This window comes from Arachis stenosperma, chromosome 1, assembly GCF_014773155.1.
Source record: "Arachis stenosperma cultivar V10309 chromosome 1, arast.V10309.gnm1.PFL2, whole genome shotgun sequence".
Taxonomy (NCBI): Eukaryota; Viridiplantae; Streptophyta; class Magnoliopsida; order Fabales; family Fabaceae; genus Arachis; species Arachis stenosperma.
In genome coordinates this window covers 108,608,092-108,628,424 of record NC_080377.1, presented here as the reverse complement: position 1 = coordinate 108,628,424, position 20,333 = coordinate 108,608,092, and the positions used below count along the sequence as shown (strand labels likewise).

General features: G+C 39.2%; 1 non-coding gene across 1 annotated transcript; it reads left to right on the top strand.

Moving 5' to 3' along the window:
• Window positions 1-16,955: 16,955 nt before the first annotated feature.
• On the top strand, window positions 16,956-17,063 carry LOC130954178 (small nucleolar RNA R71). Its single transcript, XR_009076210.1, has one exon. It is a non-coding gene; the product is annotated as a small nucleolar RNA R71 (small nucleolar RNA).
• The last annotated feature ends 3,270 nt before the right edge of the window (window positions 17,064-20,333 follow it).

Here is a 20,333-nt window from a genome sequence, read left to right as displayed (position 1 = left end):
CCTTTTTCCAGTTCCAAGTTATTGAGCCTTAAATTTGAAATGTTATCCAAAACTTAAAGAATCTCGAATAAATGAGTAAGGAAGATCAAGCACCTGTGAAGATAGAAGAGAAATAGTTACAACCATAGAGTGAAACAATGCCACAGCAATATATGACACAAGTTAACTACTCAAGCAAAATCCTCTAAATCCAAATACCACTACAGATTAAGAAGCACGTAAATCACACACAAGTATTGGTATATATATATAACTTGGAATTCATGTAGCTAATTTCATGAAGATCTCTTTACACTTGACATTTTTTCTCTTGCTCATACCACAGTACAATGATATGCAACCAAAGATTGATTTATCAGAAACATAGAAATGAAAAGTTAAAGAAAGAATTTTAGTGGATATCAAATACCATGAACTCAATTTATGCAGCAACAACACTCCAACTCACATTATGCAGCACTCTAATCCAGAAAATCGATTGAATTGCTTATACCGATTTAGCAACGAAACAACATAGTCATATGGTTCTACTTATCCACCTTATATTAGTATAAATACGTTCATTCAAATTGATTTATCAGTCTGCATAAACTGTAAAATATCGTTTGTGTTTCCTTGATTCAACCCCCCCTTTTTCAACTCATTAGGAAACCTTCACAAATAAATAAATAAACCATGATAGGACTTTCATCAAAATCCTTAACCAATAAATGAACATTAAGAAAAAAAATCTTTTGAATTAATGAAATAGACCAAGTGTGCAAGTACAACTAATTTATCCTTATCAAAAACCAACTCGAAATTTATGTCCCTGTTAAAAATATAAGGAAAGCTAAACTATATTCAGCAGAGTGGAATATCAGTACTGCCAGCTAGATTCAGCAGCATGTGCCATTATTGGTGTTAACAATCTTTGTTTTTCTCATTTTCTCACTGAGCATTGTACTGAAACACGTTTTCCTAACCCCACCAAACACATTAACAACATGCAGAAAGAATAGTTGTAGAAGGCATTTACCTGAGAAGGATCAAACAGATGCAGACAACAAAGGTTGTTTCTTAGAAACTCGTTTCCCTTTGAAGGGTGAACAAACAATGCAACTGAGAAAACCAAATATGAATACATATAAGATATAATAAAAAAGGAGAGAAGGAAAAAGAAAGGATCAAATTGAAGGAAGAGTGAAGGAACAATAATGGGGAAAAAACATATCATATTGTCATGAATAATTCAGAACTAAAAAGTGAGTGTTAACATTTTTCTTTTTAAAATAAAAATGCAAAATATCAGATTTGTTTATGGATAAGAAGGATATTATGACTGATGAGAATTGTAGGAGTTATAAGGGGTCATTGGAACCGAATTGGAATGATGATTCATATCTAATCTAATTAGTACTAACAAATTATTAGCAATTAATTCTGTTAACTGAAAATTGAAATAATAAAAAACGTTGGAAACATGTACATATGTTTTGTGAGAGTACGTTTGTTTGATCTCACAAACTACTTAGTATAAACTATAAAGTATAAAGTGAATGAAGCAAAGAAACATGGAAGAAAAATCAAGAAATAACAGATAATCCGGATTTGAATGTAAATTACACTACTTTGCTTGATTTACACTCTTATTTGATGCCTACCTACATTACAGTGCATTAATATACATAATGTCATAATGAAAACAGATTGACCTTGTTTTTCCACTAAACTTAGAAAATATATAATTTCATTTTATCCATATATAGATTTCTTTTGGATAAACATATACATATAATTGAAAGAGAGAGAGAGAGAGCATATATTGTTTATAATTAAATAATTAATTCAAGGAATGCGGTTAAGTAGAAGAGATATCTTTTATTATTAATCAAGTATTGAAAGTTTGATCTTTTGGGTCAGATATCTATTCATTAAAGTCTTTACAAGCTAACAAACTCGACAAGTGAATACTTCTATAAATATTATAACATTTCAATGTAGTGAATAAATGTGGAGAAGAGAATGGGGTGATTGAGGGGCAAAAAATTAGGATAATGGAAAAGGATATACATATTATATGGGTATAGAATTAGGGAGTGAGAGTGACCAACATTACACTACTTAAAGCATGTGATGTGGCTGCTCGATCTTGTTGGACCTTACCATGATGCCAACACTGATCTCCCTTTTCTCTCATTCCCTATCATTAATATCTGGTTTCTTCTTTTTCTTTGGCAGTCACATCCATCCTATATATATATTTTGGTATATTTCAATAAACTTTGATTAAAAACAAAAGAGATGAGACGCAATTCATGATGGGTCACACATTATAGTAAAATTAATCTCATTATAAAAGGCAACATAACCAAGTTTAATAATCTGTTTTTCAAGTCCAAGTTATGGTGCTAAATAAGCTACATACTTTCTTCAATATCTAGATCTTAAAGGGTTTATAATAATAATAATAATAATGACACGAATACCCCTTCATGGTGGGGTATTGATGAGTGGATAATTTATACGCTTTTTTGTAGTGTTTTCATATAGTTTTTAGCATGTTTTATTCATTTTTTGTTATATTTTTATTAATTTGTATGCAAAAATCATATTTCTGGACTTTACTATGAGTTGGTGTGTTTTTCTGTAATTTCAGATATTTTCTGGCTGAAATTGAGGGACTTGAGCAAAAATCTGAGTCAGAGGCTGAAAAAGGACTGCAGATGCTGTTGGATTTTGACCCTCCTGCACTCAAAGTGGATTTTCTGGAGCTACATAAATCCAATTGGCGCGCTCTCAACTGCGTTGGAAAGTAGACATCTTCGCCTTTCCAGCAATATATGATAGTTCATACTTTGCCCGAGATTTGATGGGCCAAACTGGCGTTTAAACACCCACCAAAGACCCTTTTCTGGCATAAAACGCCAGAACTGGCACCAAAGTTGGAGTTAAACGCCCAAACTGGCATCCAAGCTGGCGTTTAACTCCAGAAACGGCACATGCACGTGAAAGCTAGGAAGCTCAACCCAAACACTCACCAAGTGGGCCCCGGAAGTGGATTGCTGCACTCTCTGCATCTAGTTACTCATTCTCTGTAAACTTAGGTTATTAGTTTAGTACAAAAACTACTTTTAGAGATTTATTTTGTAACTTATGACATTTTTGAAAAATCCTATTGTATCTTCTACAGTATGAACCTCTAAACCCCATAGGTAGTGGTGAGAAGCTCTGCTGTGTTTTCATAGATTGATGCAATTACTACTATTTTCTATTCAATCATGTTTGTTTCTATTCTAAGATACTCACTCGTATTTCAACATGGAGAATGTGATGATCCATGACATTCATCATCATTTTCCAACTTATGAACGCGTGCCTGACAACCACTTCCGTTTTACATGAGCTTAACGTAGTCATCGGGCGACAGCTTGAGTGCGTATCTCTTGGGTTTCTAATCCACGAGTTTGACCTCCATCTCCTGACAACAGAGCACTCAAACTCGTGAGATCAAAACCTTCGTGGTAGAGGCTAGAACCAATTTGCAGCATTCTTGAGATCCGAAAAGTTTAAACCTTGTCTGTAGTATTCCGAGTAGGATCTGGGATGGGATGACTGTAACGAGCTTCAAACTCGCGAATGTTGGGTGCAGTGACAATGTGCAAAAGGATAAATGTATCCTATTCCGACACAAGTGGGAACCGATAGTTGATTAGCCATGCGGGAAATTGTAGAGGACATGTTTTCACTGAGAGGACGGATGGTAGCCATTGACAACGGTGATCCACCAACATACAGCTTGCCATGGAAGGGACATGCATTTTTGGAAGAAGAAGACAGTAGGAAAGCAGAAATTCAGAAGACAGAGCAACTATGAAACCTCAACCTGCTCTCTATTATTGAATAACAAGTACCATTCTTTTCATGCTCTTTTACTTTTCACAAACAAAATCCTTTTTATTTTTAATCTCCTGACTAAGAGTTACAAGATAACCATAGCTTGCTTCAAGCTGGCAATCTCCGTGGGATCAACCCTTACTCACGTAAGGTATTACTTGGACGACCCAGTGCACTTGCTGGTCAGCTATGCGGAGTTGTGAAAAGTGTGAATCACAATTTCGCATACCAAGTTTTTGGCGCCGTTGTCAGGGATTGTTCGAGTTTGGACAACTGACTGATCATCTTGTTGCTTAGATTAGGAAGAATTTATCTTTTTGGTTTAGAGTCACTAACTTTGAGTCCTTTATTTTCTTTTCAAAAAAAAATTTCGTTTCTTATTTGAGTCTTATGTCAATTGCATGTTTTAATTTTTCTTAAAAATTTTTCAAAAATATATACATTGTGTTGTTTCTTGATCTTCTAGTTGTTCTTGTTTATTTTTCTTGTTTGATCTTTAGTTTTTCTTGTTTTGTGTCTTTCCTTGTTTTTCTTGTGCATTTTCGAATTATTAGTGTCCAAAATATAAAAATTTTTAAGTTTGGTGTCCTTTGTGTTTTTATTTTCCTAAAGATTTTCAAAAATTGTTCTTGGTGTTCATCTTGATCTTCAAAGTGTTCTTGGTGTTCATCTTGACATTCAAAGTTTTCTTGTTTGTTTTCTTTGTTTTGATCTAAAAATTCTAAGTTTGGTGTCATTTTATTGTTTTTCTCTTTCCACATTAAATTCAAAAATATCTTTTCTCTTTATTTTAATTAAATTTTCAAATTTTCCATTTAAAAAAATTTTCAGATTTTTATTTTAAAATTTTTATTTTTTTCTTATCTTAGTTTTAAATTTCAAAATTCAAATCTTTTTCAAAAATCATACCTTTTTCAAAATCTTATCTTATCTTTTCTAATCTCAAATTTTAAAATCATATCTTTTTCAAATCTTTTCTTTTATTTATTTTCTTACAAGTATCTTTAATTTTAAGACATATATTTTTCAAAACTTCCTAACCACTTTCTCTCTCTTCATTTTTCGAAAATCATATGCAAAATTTTTCAAATCTTTTTAATTAATTAATTAGTTTCGTTTTCTAATTTCTTTTATTTGTTTTTCCCTTCTTAATTTTTTAAACTTAGATTCAATTTTTCATTTATTTTATTTATTTTTTTCCTTTTTATTTTGGTTTTCAAAAAAAATGAGAGAAAAATTGTTTATTTGCAATTCACATCATCTTCCTTTCTCTATCATGGACCTAAGTGGAAATGAACAGTCTAGAAGGACTCTGGAGTCATATGCTAACCCCATTACTGCTTCATATGGAAGTAGTATCTGTATACCCTCCATCAAAGCCAGTAATTTTGAGTTAAATCCTCACCTCATTATCATGGTGCAGCATAATTGTCAATATTCCGGTCTTCCCAGGAAGAACCTACTGAGTTTTTGGCACAGTTCTTATAAATTGCTGACACAGTATGTGATAAGAAAGTGGATCAGAATGTCTACAGATTATTACTGTTTTCATTTGCTGTAAAAGACCAAGCTAAGAGATGGTTAAAAAACCAACCCAACGCCAGCATAAGAACATGGAAACAGTTGTCAGACAAATTTCTGAATCAATATTTCGCTCAAAAAAGGATGACACAGCTAAGGCTGGACATCCAAAGCTTTAAACAAGAGGATAATGAATCTCTTTATGATTCCTGGGAGAGGTACAGAGAGATGCTAAGGAAATGCCCCTCTGAAATGTTTTCAGAGTGGGTGCAGTTAGACATCTTCTACTACGGGCTTACAGTAAAGGCCCAGATATCTCTAGACCACTCAGCTGGAGGATCTATGCACATGAGAAAGAAAATTGAGGAGGCTCAAGAGCTCATTGATACAGTTGCTAGAAATCAGCATCTGTGCTTAAGTAGTGAGTCCTCCATGAAAGAAGAGGCTAAAGCAGTATCCACCGAACTTAGTCCTCTAGAATAAGTTGCTGAACTCAATCAGTAATTACTTGCTCTAACAAAACAGTTAGTAGAATTTAAAGAGATGCTACAAGACACTCAAAATGCTAACAAAAATATAGAAGCACAATTGGATCAGACAAGACAACAATTATCTAAACAAATAACAGAAGAGTGCCAAGCTGTTCATCTGAGAAGTGGAAAGACATTGAATGCCTCAACTCAAGGCAGCAAGAAGGCAAGAAAGGAACAAATGACAGAGGATGATCAAGCCACTGCCCAAAATCTCTCTGAAAGCCCAGAGAGGAATGATTCTGGCTTTCAAACGCCAGAAAGGGTACAAAATTGGCGTTAAACGCCCAGTGGATGGCCAATTCTGGCATCCAAACGCTAGAAAAGGGTGGAAAATTGGCGTTAAACGCCCATCCAATCCCCAATCCTGGCGTTCAAACGCCAATAAGGGATCAGACACCTGCAGGTGCTGATAACAACCCCCTTAAGCAGGCTTCTCCAACTACTTCTGTAGGAAATAAACCTACAGTAAATAAAGTTGAAGAATATCAAGCTAATATGCCTTATCCTCAAAAATTCTGCCAAGCAGAACAGGATAAACAATTTGCCCACTTTGCATATTATCTCAGGACTCTTGAAATAAAGATTATGTTTGTAGAGACACTTGAGCAAATACCCTCTTATGCTAAGTTCATGAAAGAGATCTTAAGTCATAAGAAGGATTAGAGAGAAACTGAAAAAGTTTTCCTCACTGAAGAATGCAGTGCAGTCATTCTGAAAAGCTTACCAAAGAAGCTTAAAGATCCCAGAAGCTTTATGATACCATGCACATTAGAGGGTGCTTGTACCAAGACAACTCTATGCGATCTTGGGACGAGTATCAACCTGATACCTGCATCCACTATCAGAAAGCTTGGTTTGACTGAAGAAGTCAAACCAACCTGGATATGTCTCCAACTTGCTGATGGTTCTATTAAAATGCCATCAGGCATAATTGAAGACATGATTGTCAAGGTTGGGTCATTCACCTTTCCCACAGACTTTGTAGTACTGGAAATGGAGGAGCACAAGAGTGTAACTCTCATTCTAGGAAGACCTTTCCTAGCAACTGGACAAACTCTCATTGATGTCCAAAAATAGGAAGTGACCCTGAGAGTCAATGAGGATGAGTTTAAGTTGAATGCTGACAAAGCTATGCAGCATCTAGACACATCAAGAGACTGCATGAGCATTGATATTATTGACTCCCTGGTGGAGGAGGTCAATATGACTGAGAGTCTTGAATCAGAGCTAGAGGACATCTTTAAAGATGTTCAGCCTAATTTGGAGGAATAAAAAAAATAGAAGAACCTTTGATAACTCCTCATGAAGAGGAGAAGCATCCTAAGCCCGAGCTCAAACTACTACCACCATCCCTGAAATATGCGTTTCTGGGAGAAGATGACACTTTTCCAGTGATCATAAGCTCTGCCTTAGAGCCACAGGAAGGGGAAGCACTACTTCAGGTGCTAAGGACACACAGGACAGCTCTTGGGTGGTCCAGAAGTGATCTCAAGGGCATTAGCCTAGCCAGATGCATGCACAAGATCCTATTAGAGGATGATGCCAAGCCAGTGGTTCAACCACAGAGGCGGCTGAATCCCACCATAAAGGAGGTGGTGCAGAAAGAGGTTATTAAATTACTAGACTGGGAATATTTATCCTATTTCGGATAGCCCCTGGGTGAGCCCTGTCCAAGTTGTCCCCAAAAAGGGAGGCATGACAGTGATTCATAATGAAAAGAATGAACTGGTTCCTATAAGAACAGTTACAGGGTGGCGTATGTGTATTAACTACAGAAGGCTCAATACAGCCACCAGAAAGGATCATTTTCCTTTACCATTCATAGACCAGATGCTAGAGAGACTAGCATCATGATTACTACTGCTTTTTGGATGGCTACTCAGGTTATAACCAGATTGCAGTAGATCCTCAGGACCAAGAGAAAACCGCGTTCACATGTCCATCTGGAGTATTTGCCTACATAAGGATGCCATTTGGTCTATGCAATGCACCTACAACCTTTCAGAGGTGCATGTTCTCTATCTTCTATGATATGGTAGAAAAATTTCTAGAAGTCTTCATGGATGACTTCTCAGTATTTGGAGACTCATTCAGCTCATGTCTTGATCATCTAGCACTTGTTCTGAAAAGGTGCCAAGAGACTAACCTGGTTTTAAACTGGGAGAAATGTCACTTTATGGTGACTGAAGGAATTGTCCTTGGGCATAAAATCTCGAACAGGGGAATAGAGGTGGATCAAGCTAAGGTAGAAGTAATTAAAAAATTACCACCACCTGCCAATGTTAAGGCAATCAGAAGCTTTCTGGGGCATGCAAGATTCTATAAAAGGTTTATAAAGGATTTTTCAAAAATTGCAAAACCTCTGAGCAATCTGTTAGCTGCTGATACGCCATTTATCTTTGACACAGAGTGTCTGCATGCGTTTGAGACTCTGAAAGCTAAGCTAGTCACAGCACTAGTCATTTCTGCACCAGACTGGACATTACCATTTGAACTAATGTGTGATGCTAGTGACCATGCCATTGGTGCAGTATTGGGACAGAGGCATGAAAAGCTTCTGCATGTCATTCATTATGCTAGCCGCATTTTAAATGACGCGCAGAAGAATTACACAACCACAGAAAAAGAGCTACTTGCAGTGGTTCATGCCATTGACAAGTTCAGATCTTATTTAGTAGGATCAAAAGTAATTGTGTACACTGACCATGCTGCTCTAAAATATCTCCTCACAAAGCAGGATTTAAAACCCAGACTCATAAGATGGGTGTTGCTTTCGCAAGAGTTTGATATATAAATAAGAGACAGAAAAGGGACAGAAAACCAAGAAGCTGACCACCTGTCCCGGATAGAACTAGTAGCAGGAGCATCCCTCCCTTTTATTGAGATTTCTAAAACCTTTTCGGATGAGCAATTGTTTGCCATTCTGGAAGCACCATGGTTTGCAGACATTGCAAACTATAAAGCTGTGAGATTCATACCCAAAGAGTACAGTAGGCAGCAAACAAAGAAGTTAGTTTCTGATGCAAAGTACTACTTGTGGGATGAACCGTACCTCTTTAAGAGGTGTGCAGACGAAATAATCCGTAGATATGTACCTAGAGAAGAGGCGCAGAAGATCCTATGGCACTGCCATGGATCACAATATGGAGGACATTTTGGAAGCGAGCGAATAGCCACAAGGGTCCTCCAATGTGGCTTCTACTGGCCTACTCTCTATAGAGACTCCCGAGAGTTTGTACGTAACTGTGACAGTTGCCAGAGAGCTGGTAATCTGCCTCACGGTTACGCCATGCCTCAGCAAGGGATCTTAGAGATTGAGTTGTTTGATGTATGGGGTATTGACTTCATGGGACCTTTCCCACCTTTATATGCAAACACTTATATTCTGGTGGCAGTAGATTATGTATCTAAATAGGTGGAGGCAATTGCAACACCCACTAATGATACTAAAACAGTGATAAAGTTTCTCCAGAAGCATATCTTCAGCAGGTTTGGTGTTCCTAGAGTACTGATCAGTGATGGAGGCACTCATTTCTGCAATAAACAGCTTGACTCTGCTCTGGTCCGATATGGAATTAACCACAAAGTAACAACTCCATATCACCCATAGACAAATGGGCAGGCTGAAGTCTTAAATAGAGAACTAAAACGAATCCTAAAACAGACTGTAAACACCCGTAGAAGGGATTGGACAAGAAGTCTGGATGATGCTCTGTGGGCATACAGAACTGCATTCAAGACTCGTATAGGGACCTCTCCATACCAGCTTGTGTATGGAAAAGCCTGTCATTTGCCAGTGGAACTGGAACACAAGGCCTACTGGGTAACCAGGTTCCTAAACCTTGATGCTAAGGTAGCTGGAGAGAAGATATTACTCCAGTTGAATGAGCTAGAGGAGTTCAGACTCAATGCTTTCGAAAATGCTAAAATTTACAAGGAAAAAGCAAAAAGGTGGCATGACAGAAAGCTGTCATCTAGAGTCTTTGAGCCAGGACAGAAGGTTTTGCTATTTAACTCTAGGCTCAGATTGTTCCCTGGGAAACTGAAATCCTGATAGAAGGGACCATATGTGATTACAAGTGTGTCACGATATGGATATGTAGAGCTTCAAGATATTGACTCTGACAAAAAGTTTATTGTTAATGGGCAGAGAGTCAAAAATTACCTTGAAGGTAATGTTGAGCAAGAATGCTCAAAGCTGAGACTAGATTAAAGCTCACTGTCAAGCTATTGACATTAAAGAAGCGCTTATTGGGAGGCAACCCAATCTTATTTATCTATGTTAATCACTTTCTCATTTTTATTTTCTAGTGTTCATCTATGGCTTCTTTAGGTTGATGATCATGTGAAGTCACAAAAACAGCTGCAAAATTAAAGTGGAATAAAAAACAGCATAAAAAATAGCACACTCTGGAGAACGAGCTTACTGGCGTTTAAACGCGAGTAAGGATAGCAGAATGGGCGTTTAACACCCAGTCTGGCAGCATTATGGGTGTTAAACGCCAGAATTGGCAGCCAGACTGGAATTTAACGCTAGAAAGGGCTATCTGGAGTCTGGCTGGCGTTAAATGCTAGAAAAGGGCATCAGCCTGGCGTTTAATGCCAAGAAAGGTAGCAGAGCTGGCGTTAAATGCCAGCATTGGTACACAAAGGGCGTTTAAACGCCAGAAAGGTGCAGTGGTGTGCGAAATTGTGATCACTACTTTTCACAACTCAAATAATCCCTAGTAATGGCCCCAAAAACTTGGTGCTCAATACCATGGCATAAACACAACTTTGCACAACTAACCAGCAAGTGCACTGGGTCGTCCAAGTAATAAACCTTACGCGAGTAAGGGTCGATCCCACGGAGATTGTTGGTATGAAGCAAGCTATGGTCACCTTGTAAATCTCAGTCAGGCAGACTCAAATGGGCATAGATGATGAATGAAACATAAAGATAAAGATAGAGATACTTATGTATATCATTGGTGAGAGCTTCAGATAAGCGTATGAAGATGCCTTCCCTTCCGTCTCTCTGCTTTCCTACTGTCTTCATCCAATCCTTCTTACTCCTTTCCATGGCAAGCTTATGCAAGGGTTTCACCGTTGTCAGTGGCTACCTCCCATCCTCTCAGTGGAAATGTTCAACGCACCCTGTCACGGCACGGCTATCCATCTGTCGGTTCTCGGTCAGGCCGGAATAGAATCCAGTGATTCTTTTGCGTCTGTCACTAACGCCCCGCCTGCTAGGAGTTTGAAGCACGTCACAGTCATTCAATCATTGAATCCTACTCAGAATACCACAGACAAGGTTAGACCTTCCAGATTCTCTTAAATGCCGCCATCAGTTCTTGCCTATACCACGAAGACTCTGATCTCACGGAATGGCTGGCTCGTTTGTCAGGCGAGCACTCGGTTGTCAGGCGATCAACCATGCATCATGTATCAGGAATCCAAGAGATAAACACTAGAGCCTTGGTTGCTCGTAGACCAAAAGTGGTTGTCAATCACCTCGTTCATAGGTGAGAATGATGATGAGTGTCACGGATCATCACATTCATCAAGTTGAAGAACAAGTGATATCTTGGACAAAGAACAAGCGGAATTGAATAGAAGAACAATAGTAATTGCATTAATACTCGAGGTACAGCAGAGCTCCACACCTTAATCTATGGTGTATAGAAACTCCACCGTTGAAAATACATAAGAACAAGGTCTAGGCATGGCCGTGAGGCCAGCCTCCCAAAGAGGGTTCAATCATAAAAACATGATCAAAAGATCCCAAGATTGAAAGATTAAAATACAATAGTGAAAGGTCCTATTTATAGGAAACTAGTAGCTTAAGAATTACAAAGATGAGTAAATGACATAAAAATCCACTTCCGGGCCCACTTGGTGTGTGCTTGGGCTGAGCATTGAAGCATTTTCGTGTAGAGACTTCTCTTGGAGTTAAACGCCAGCTTTTGTGCCAGTTTGGGCGTTTAACTCCCACTTAGGTGCCAGTTCCGGCGTTTAACGCTGGGAATTCTGAAGGTGACTTTGAACGCCGGTTTGGGCCATCAAATCTTGGGCAAAGTATGGACTATCATATATTGCTGGAAAGCCCAGGATGTCTACTTTCCAACGCCGTTGAGAGCGCGCCAATTGGGCTTCTGTAGCTCCAGAAAATCCACTTCGAGTGCAGGGAGGTCAGAATCCAACAGCATCTGCAGTCCTTTTCAGTCTCTGAATCAGATTTTTGCTCAGGTCCCTCAATTTCAGCCAGAAAATACCCAAAATCATAGAAAAACACACAAACTCATAGTAAAGTCCAGAAAAGTGAATTTTAACTAAAAACTAATAAAAATATACTAAAAACTAACCAAATCATACTAAAAACATACTAAAAACAATGCCAAAAAGCGTATAAATTATCCGCTCATCACAACACCAAACTTAAATTGTTGCTTGTCCTCAAGCAACTGAAAATCAAATAAGATAAAAAGAAGAGAATATACTATAGACACCAAATTATCAATGAAACTTAGCTCCAAATTAGATGAGCGGGACTAGTAGCTTTTTGCCTCCGAACAGTTTTGGCATCTCACTTTATCCTTTGAAATTCAAAATGATTGGCTTCTTTAGGAACTCAGAATCTAGATAGTGTTATTGATTCTCCTAGTTAAGTATGATAATTCTTGAACACAGCTACTTATTGAGTCTTGGCCGTGGCCCAAAGCACTCTGTCTTCCAGTATTACCACCGGATACATACATGCCACAGACACATAATTGGGTGAACCTTTTCAGATTGTGACTCAGCTTTGCTAAAGTCCCCAATTAGAGGTGTCCAGGGTTCTTAAGCACACTCGTTTTGCCTTGGATCACAACTTTATTTCTTTCTTTTTCTTTTCTTTTTCTTTCTCCACTTTTTTTTTTTCGTTTTTCTCCTTCTTTTTTTTTTGTATTCACTGCTTTTTCTTGCTTCAAGAATCATTTTTATGATTTTTCAGATCCTCAGTAACATGTCTCATTTTTCATCATTCTTTCAAGAGCCAACATTCATGAACCACAAATTCAAAAGACATATGCACTGTTCAAGCATACATTCAGAAAACAAAAAGTATTGCCACCACATCAAACTAATTAAGCTAGTTTTAAAGATGAATTCGAAATCCTGTACTTCTTGTTCTTTTGTGATTAAAAACAGTTTTTCATTTAAGAAAGGTGATGGATTCATAGGACATTCATAACTTTAAGGCATAGACACTAAGACACTAATGATCATAAGACACAAACATGGATAAACATAAGCATAAATTTTCGAAAAACAGAAGAATAAAGAACAAGGAGATTAAAGAACGGGTCCACCTTAGTGATGGCGGCTTGTTCTTCCTCTTGAAGATCCTATGGAGTGCTTGAGCTCCTCAATGTCTCTTCCTTGTCTTTGTTGTTCCTCTCTCATGATTCTTTGATCTTCTCTAATTTCATGGAGGAGGATGGAATGTTCTTGGTGCTCCACCCTTAGTTGTCCCATGTTGGAACTCAATTCTCCTAGGGAGGTGTTTAGTTGCTCCCAATAGTCTTGTGGAGGAAAGTGCATCCCTTGAGGTATCTCAGGGATCTCATGATGAGAGGGGTCTCTTGTTTGCTCCATTCTTTTCTTAGTGATGGGCTTGTCCTCATCAATGGGGATGTCCCCCTCTATGTCAACTCCAACTGAATAACAGAGGTGACAAATGAGATGAGGAAAGGCTAACCTTGCTAAGGTAGAGGACTTATCTGCCACCTTATAGAGTTCTTGGGCTATAACCTCATGAACTTCCACTTCTTCTCCAGTCATGATGCTATGGATCATGATGGCCCGGTCTAGAGTAACTTCGGACCGGTTGCTAGTGGGAATGATTGAGCGTTGGATAAACTCCAACCATCCTCTAGCCATGGGTTTGAGGTCATGCCTTCTCAATTGAACCGGCTTCCCTCTTGAATCTCTCTTCCATTGTGCGCCCTCTTCACATATGACTGTGAGGACTTGGTCCAACCTTTGATCAAAGTTGACCCTTCTAGTGTAATGATGTTCATCTCCTTGCATCATAGGCAAGTTGAATGCCAACCTTACATTTTTCGGACTAAAATCCAAGTATTTCCCCCGAACCATAGTAAGCCAATTCTTTGGATCCGGGTTCACACTTTGATCATGGTTCTTGGTGATCCATGCATTGGCATAGAACTCTTGAACCATCAAGATTCCGACTTGTTGAATGGGGTTGGTAAGAACTTCCCAACCTCTTCTTCGGATCTCATGTCGGATCTCCGGATATTCACCCTTTTTGAGTGAAAAAGGGACCTCGGGGATCACCTTCTTCAAGGCCACAACTTCATAGAAGTGGTCTTGATGCATCCTTGAGATGAATCTTTCCATCTCCCATGACTCGGATGTGGAAGCTTTTGCCTTCCCTTTCCTCTTTCTAGAGGTTTCTCCGGCCTTGGATGCCATAAATGGTTATGGAAAAACGAAAAAGCAACACTTTTACCACACCAAACTTAAAAGGTTTGCTCGTCCTCGAGCAAAAGAAGAAAGAAGAGAGTAGAAGAAGAAGAAATGAGGAAGAAGGGATTGGCATAGTGTTCGGCCAAAGAGGGGGAGAAGTGGTGTTTAGGTTGTGTGAAAATGAAGGGGTGAAGAAGGGTATATATAGGAGAGGGGAAGGGTAAGGTTCGGTCAAGTGAGGGTGGGTTTGGGAGGGAAAGTGGTTTGAATTTGAATGGTGAGGTAGGTGAGGTTTTATGAAGGATGGATGTGAGTGGTGAAGAGAAAGATGGGATTTGATAGGTGAAGGGTTTTTGGGGAAGAGGTGTTGAGGTGATTGGTGAATGGGTGAAGAAGAAGAGAGAGTGGTGGGGTTGGTGGGGATCCTGTGGGGTCCACAGATCCTGTGGTGTCAAGGAAAAGTCATCCCTGCACCAAATGGCATGCAAAATCACGTTTTGAGCCAATTCTGGCGTTAAACGCTGGGCTGGTGCCCATTTCTGGCGTTTAACGCTGGGTTCTTGCCCTTTTCTGGCATTTAACGCCAGTCTGGTGCCCTTTTCTGGCGTTAAACGCCCAGAATGGTGCCAGACTGGGCGTTAAACGCCCACCTGCTAGCCTTACTGGCGTTTAAACGCCAGTAAGTTCTTCCTCCAGGGTGTGCTGTTTTTCTTCCTGTTTTTCATTCTGTTTTTGCTTTTTCACTTGATTTTGTGACTTCTCATGATCATCAACCTACAAAAAACATAAAATAACAAAAGAAAATAGATAAAATATAACATTGGGTTGCCTCCCAACAAGCGCTTCTTTAATGTCAGTAGCTTGACAGATGGCTCTCATGGAGCCTCACATTTTCTCAGAGCAATGTTGGAACCTCCCAACACCAAACTTAGAGTTTGAATGTGGGGGTTCAACACCAAACTTAGAGTTTGGTTGTGGCCTCCCAACACCAAACTTAGAGTTTGACTGTGGGGGCTCTGTTTGACTCTGATTTGAGAGAAGCTCTTCATGCTTCCTCTCCATGGTGACAGAGGGATATCCTTGAGCCTTAAACACAAAGGATTCTTCATTCACTTGAATGATCAGTTCGCCTCTATCAACATCAATCACAGCCTTTGCTGTGGCTAGGAAGGGTCTACCAAGGATGATGGTTTCATCCATGCACTTTCCAGTCTCTAGGACTATAAAATCAGCAGGGATGTAATGGTCTTCAATCTTTACCAGAACATCCTCTACAAGTCCATGAGCTTGTTTTCTTGAGTTGTCTGCCATCTCTAATCAGATTCTTGCAGCTTGCACCTCAAAGATCCCTAGCTTCTCCATTACAGAGAGAGGCATGAGGTTTACACTTGACCCTAAGTCACACAGAGCCTTCTTGAAGGTCATGGTGCCTATGGTACAAGGTATTGAAAACTTCCCAGGATCTTATCTCTTTTGAGGTAATTTCTGCCTAGACAAGTCATCCAGTTCTTTGGTGAGCAAAGGGGGTTCATCCTCCCAAGTCTCATTTCCAAGTAACTTGTCATTTAGCTTCATGATTGCTCCAAGGTATTTAGCAACTTGCTCTTCAGTGACATACTCATCCTCTTCAGAGGAAGAATACTCATCAGAGCTCATGAAAGGCAGAAGTAAGTCCAATGGAATCTCTATGGTCTCATTTTGAGCCTCAGATTCCCATGGTTCCTCATTTGGGAACTCAGTGGAGGTCAATGCACGCCCACTGAGGTCTTCCTCAGTGGCGTTCACTGCTTCTTCCTCCTCTCCAAATTCGGCCATGTTGATGGCCTTGCACTCTCCTTTTGGATTTTCTTCTGTATTGCTTGGAAGAGTACTTGGAGGGAGTTCAGTAATTTTCTTGCTCAGCTGTCCCACTTGTGCCTCCAAATTCCTAATGGAGGACCTTGTTTCAGTCATGAAACTTTGAGTAGTTTTGATTAGATCAGAGACCATGGTTGCTAAGTCAGAGGGGTTCTGCTTAGAATTCTCTGTCTGTTGCTGAGAAGATGATGGAAAAGGCTTGCCATTGCTAAACCTGTTTCTTCCACCATTATTGTTGTTGAAACCTTGTTGAGGTCTCTCTTGATTCTTCCATGAGAAATTTGGGTGATTTCTCCATGAAGAATTATAGGTGTTTCCATAGGGTTCTCCTAGGTAATTCACCTCTTCCATTGAAGGGTTCTCAGGATCATAAGCTTCTTCTTCAGATGAAGCATCCTTAGTACTGCTTGGTGCATTTTGCATTCCAGACAGACTTTGAGAAATCAAATTGACTTGTTGAGTCAATATTTTATTTTGAGCCAATATGGCATTCAGAGTATCAATCTCAAGAACTCCTTTCTTCTGATTTGCCCCATTGTTCACAGGATTCCTTTTAGAAGTGTACATGAATTGGTTATTTGCAACCATTTCAATTAGCTCTTGAGCTTCTGTAGGCGTCTTCTTCAGATGAAGAGATCCTCCAGCAGAGCTATCCAAGGACATCTTGGACAGTTCAGAGAGACCATCATAGAAAATACCTATGATGCTCCATTCAGAAAGCATGTCTGAAGGACATTTTCTGATCAATTGTTTGTATCTTTCCCAAGCTTCATAGAGGGATTCTCCATCCTTCTGTCTGAAGGTTTGGACTCCCACTCTAAGCTTACTCAATTTTTGAGGTGGAAAGAACTTTGCCAAGAAGGCATTGACTAGCTTTTCCCATGAGTCCAGGCTTTCTTTAGGTTGTGAGTCCAACCATGTCCTATCTCTGTCTCTTACAGCAAAAGGGAATAGCATTAGTCTGTAGACCTCAGGGTCAACCCCATTAGTCTTGACAGTGTCACAGATTTGCAAGAATTCAGCTAAGAACTGATGAGGATCTTCCAATGGAAGTCCATGGAACTTGCAATTCTGTTGCATTAGAGAAACTAATTGAGGCTTAAGCTCAAAGTTGTTTGCTCCAATGGCAGGGATAGAGATGCTTCTCCCATAGAAGTTGGGAGTAGGTGCAGCAAAGTCACCCAGCACCTTCCTTGCATTGTTGGCATTGTTGTTGTTTTCGGCTGCCATGGGTCCTTCTTCTTTGAAGATTTCTGTTAGGTCCTCTACAGAGATTTGTGCCTTAGCTTCTCTTAGCTTTCGCTTCAAGGTCCTTTCAGGTTCAGGGTCAGCTTCAACAAGAATGCCTTTGTCTTTGTTCCTGCTCATATGAAAGAGAAGAGAACAAGAAAATGTGGAATCCTCTATGTCACAGTATAGAGATTCCTTGAGGTGTCAGAGGAAAAGAAAAATGGAAGAAAGAAGGAGAAGAATTCGAACTTAGTCAGATAGAGTTCGAATTGTGCATTGAGGAGGAGTGGTACTCCATAAATAGAAGGATGTGAGAAGAGAGGAAGAGCTTTTTCGAAAATTAAGTTAAAGAATTTGAAAATATTTTAAAAAAACACTAATTAATTTTCGAAAATAGGAGTGGGAAAGAAATCAAGTGATTTTTGAAAAAGATTTTGAGATTAGAAGTCAAAAAGATTTGATTGAAAACTATTTTGAAAAAGATGAGGTTAAGAAGATATGATTGGTTTTAAAAAAATATGTGATTGAAAAGATATGATTTGAAAACAATTAAAAAGATTTGATTTAAAAAAATTAATGACTTGCCTAACAAGAAAAGATATGATTCAAACATTAAACCTTTCTCAACAGAAAAGGCAACACACTTGAAATGTTCAATCAAATCATTAATTGTTAGCAAGTATCTTTGAAAAAGGAAAGAAATTGATTTTGAAAACGTTTGATTGAAAAGATATGATTTGAAAAAGATTTGATTTTGAAAAACTTTGAAAACTTGAAAAAAAATTGATTTGAAAACAAAATCCTCCCCCTTGTGCCATCCTGGCGTTAAACGCCCAGAATGGTGCACATTCTGGCGTTTAACGCCCAATGCACTACCTTTTTGGGTGTTAAACGCCCAACCAGGTACCCTGGCTGGCGTTTAAACGCCAGTCTGTCCTTCTTCACTGGGCGTTTTGAATGCCCAGCTTTTTCTGTGTAATTCCTCTGCTGCATGTTCTGAATCTTCAGTTCCCTGTACTATTGACTTGAAAATTGAACCAAGATCAAATAAACAATGCATGCAAGACACCAAACTCAAAATTAGACACTAGACTCAAACAAGAAACATAAAATATTTTTGGGTTTTTATGATTTTGTAAATTTTTTTTTTGGATTTTTCGAAAATTAAGTGGAAGAAGAAAACAAAGGTATCAAAATTCTTAATGAGAATTCCAGGAATCATGCAATGTTAGTCTAAAGCTTTAGTCTAAAGGAATTAGACATGGATAGCCAAGCTTCAGCAGGACATTGCATTCAAGAGCTAAATTGATAAGAATCAATCAGCTTTGGTGATGATAAGATCATCACCTTGAAACACTAGAATTCATTCTTAAGAACTCTGAAAAATACCTAATCTAAGCAACAAGATGAACCGGCAGTTGTCCATACACAAAACAATCCCCGGCAACGGCGCCAAAAACTTGGTGTGCGAAATTGTGATCACTACTTTTCACAACTCAAATAATCCCTAGTAATGGCCCCAAAAACTTGGTGCTCAATACCATGGCATAAACACAACTTTGCACAACTAACCAGCAAGTGCACTGGGTCGTCCAAGTAATAAACCTTACGCGAGTAAGGGTCGATCCCACGGAGATTGTTGGTATGAAGCAAGCTATGGTCACCTTGTAAATCTCAGTCAGGCAGACTCAAATGGGCATAGATGATGAATGAAACATAAAGATAAAGATAGAGATACTTATGTATATCATTGGTGAGAGCTTCAGATAAGCGTATGAAGATGCCTTCCCTTCCGTCTCTCTGCTTTCCTACTGTCTTCATCCAATCCTTCTTACTCCTTTCCATGGCAAGCTTATGCAAGGGTTTCACCGTTGTCAGTGGCTACCTCCCATCCTCTCAGTGGAAATGTTCAACGCACCCTGTCACGGCACGGCTATCCATCTGTCGGTTCTCGGTCAGGCCAAAATAGAATCCAGTGATTCTTTTGCGTCTGTCACTAACGCCCCGCCTGCTAGGAGTTTGAAGCACGTCACAGTCATTCAATCATTGAATCCTACTCAGAATACCACAGACAAGGTTAGACCTTCCGGATTCTCTTGAATGCCGCCATCAGTTCTTGCCTATACCACGAAGACTCTGATCTCACGGAATGGCTGGCTCGTTTGTCAGGCGAGCACTCGGTTGTCAGGCGATCAACCATGCATCGTGTATCAGGAATCCAAGAGATAAACACTAGAGCCTTGGTTGCTCGTAGAACAAAAGGGGTTGTCAATCACCTCGTTCATAGGTGAGAATGATGATGAGTGTCACGGATCATCACATTCATCAAGTTGAAGAACAAGTGATATCTTGGACAAAGAACAAGCGGAATTGAATAGAAGAACAATAGTAATTGCATTAATACTCGAGGTACAGCAGAGCTCCACACCTTAATCTATGGTGTGTAGAAACTCCACCGTTGAAAATACATAAGAACAAGGTCTAGGCATGGCCGTGTGGCCAGCCTCCCAAAGAGGGTTCAATCATAAAAACATGATCAAAAGATCCCAAGATTGAAAGATTAAAATACAATAGTAAAAGGTCTTATTTATAGGAAACTAGTAGCTTAAGAATTACAAAGATGAGTAAATGACATAAAAATCCACTTCCGGGCCCACTTGGTGTGTGCTTGGGCTGAGCATTGAAGCATTTCGTGTAGAGACTTCTCTTGGAGTTAAACGCCAGCTTTTGTGCCAGTTTGGGCGTTTAACTCCCACTTAGGTGCCAGTTCCGGCGTTTAACGCTGGGAATTCTGAAGGTGACTTTGAACGCGGTTTGGGCCATCAAATCTTGGGCAAAGTATGGACTATCATATATTGCTGGAAA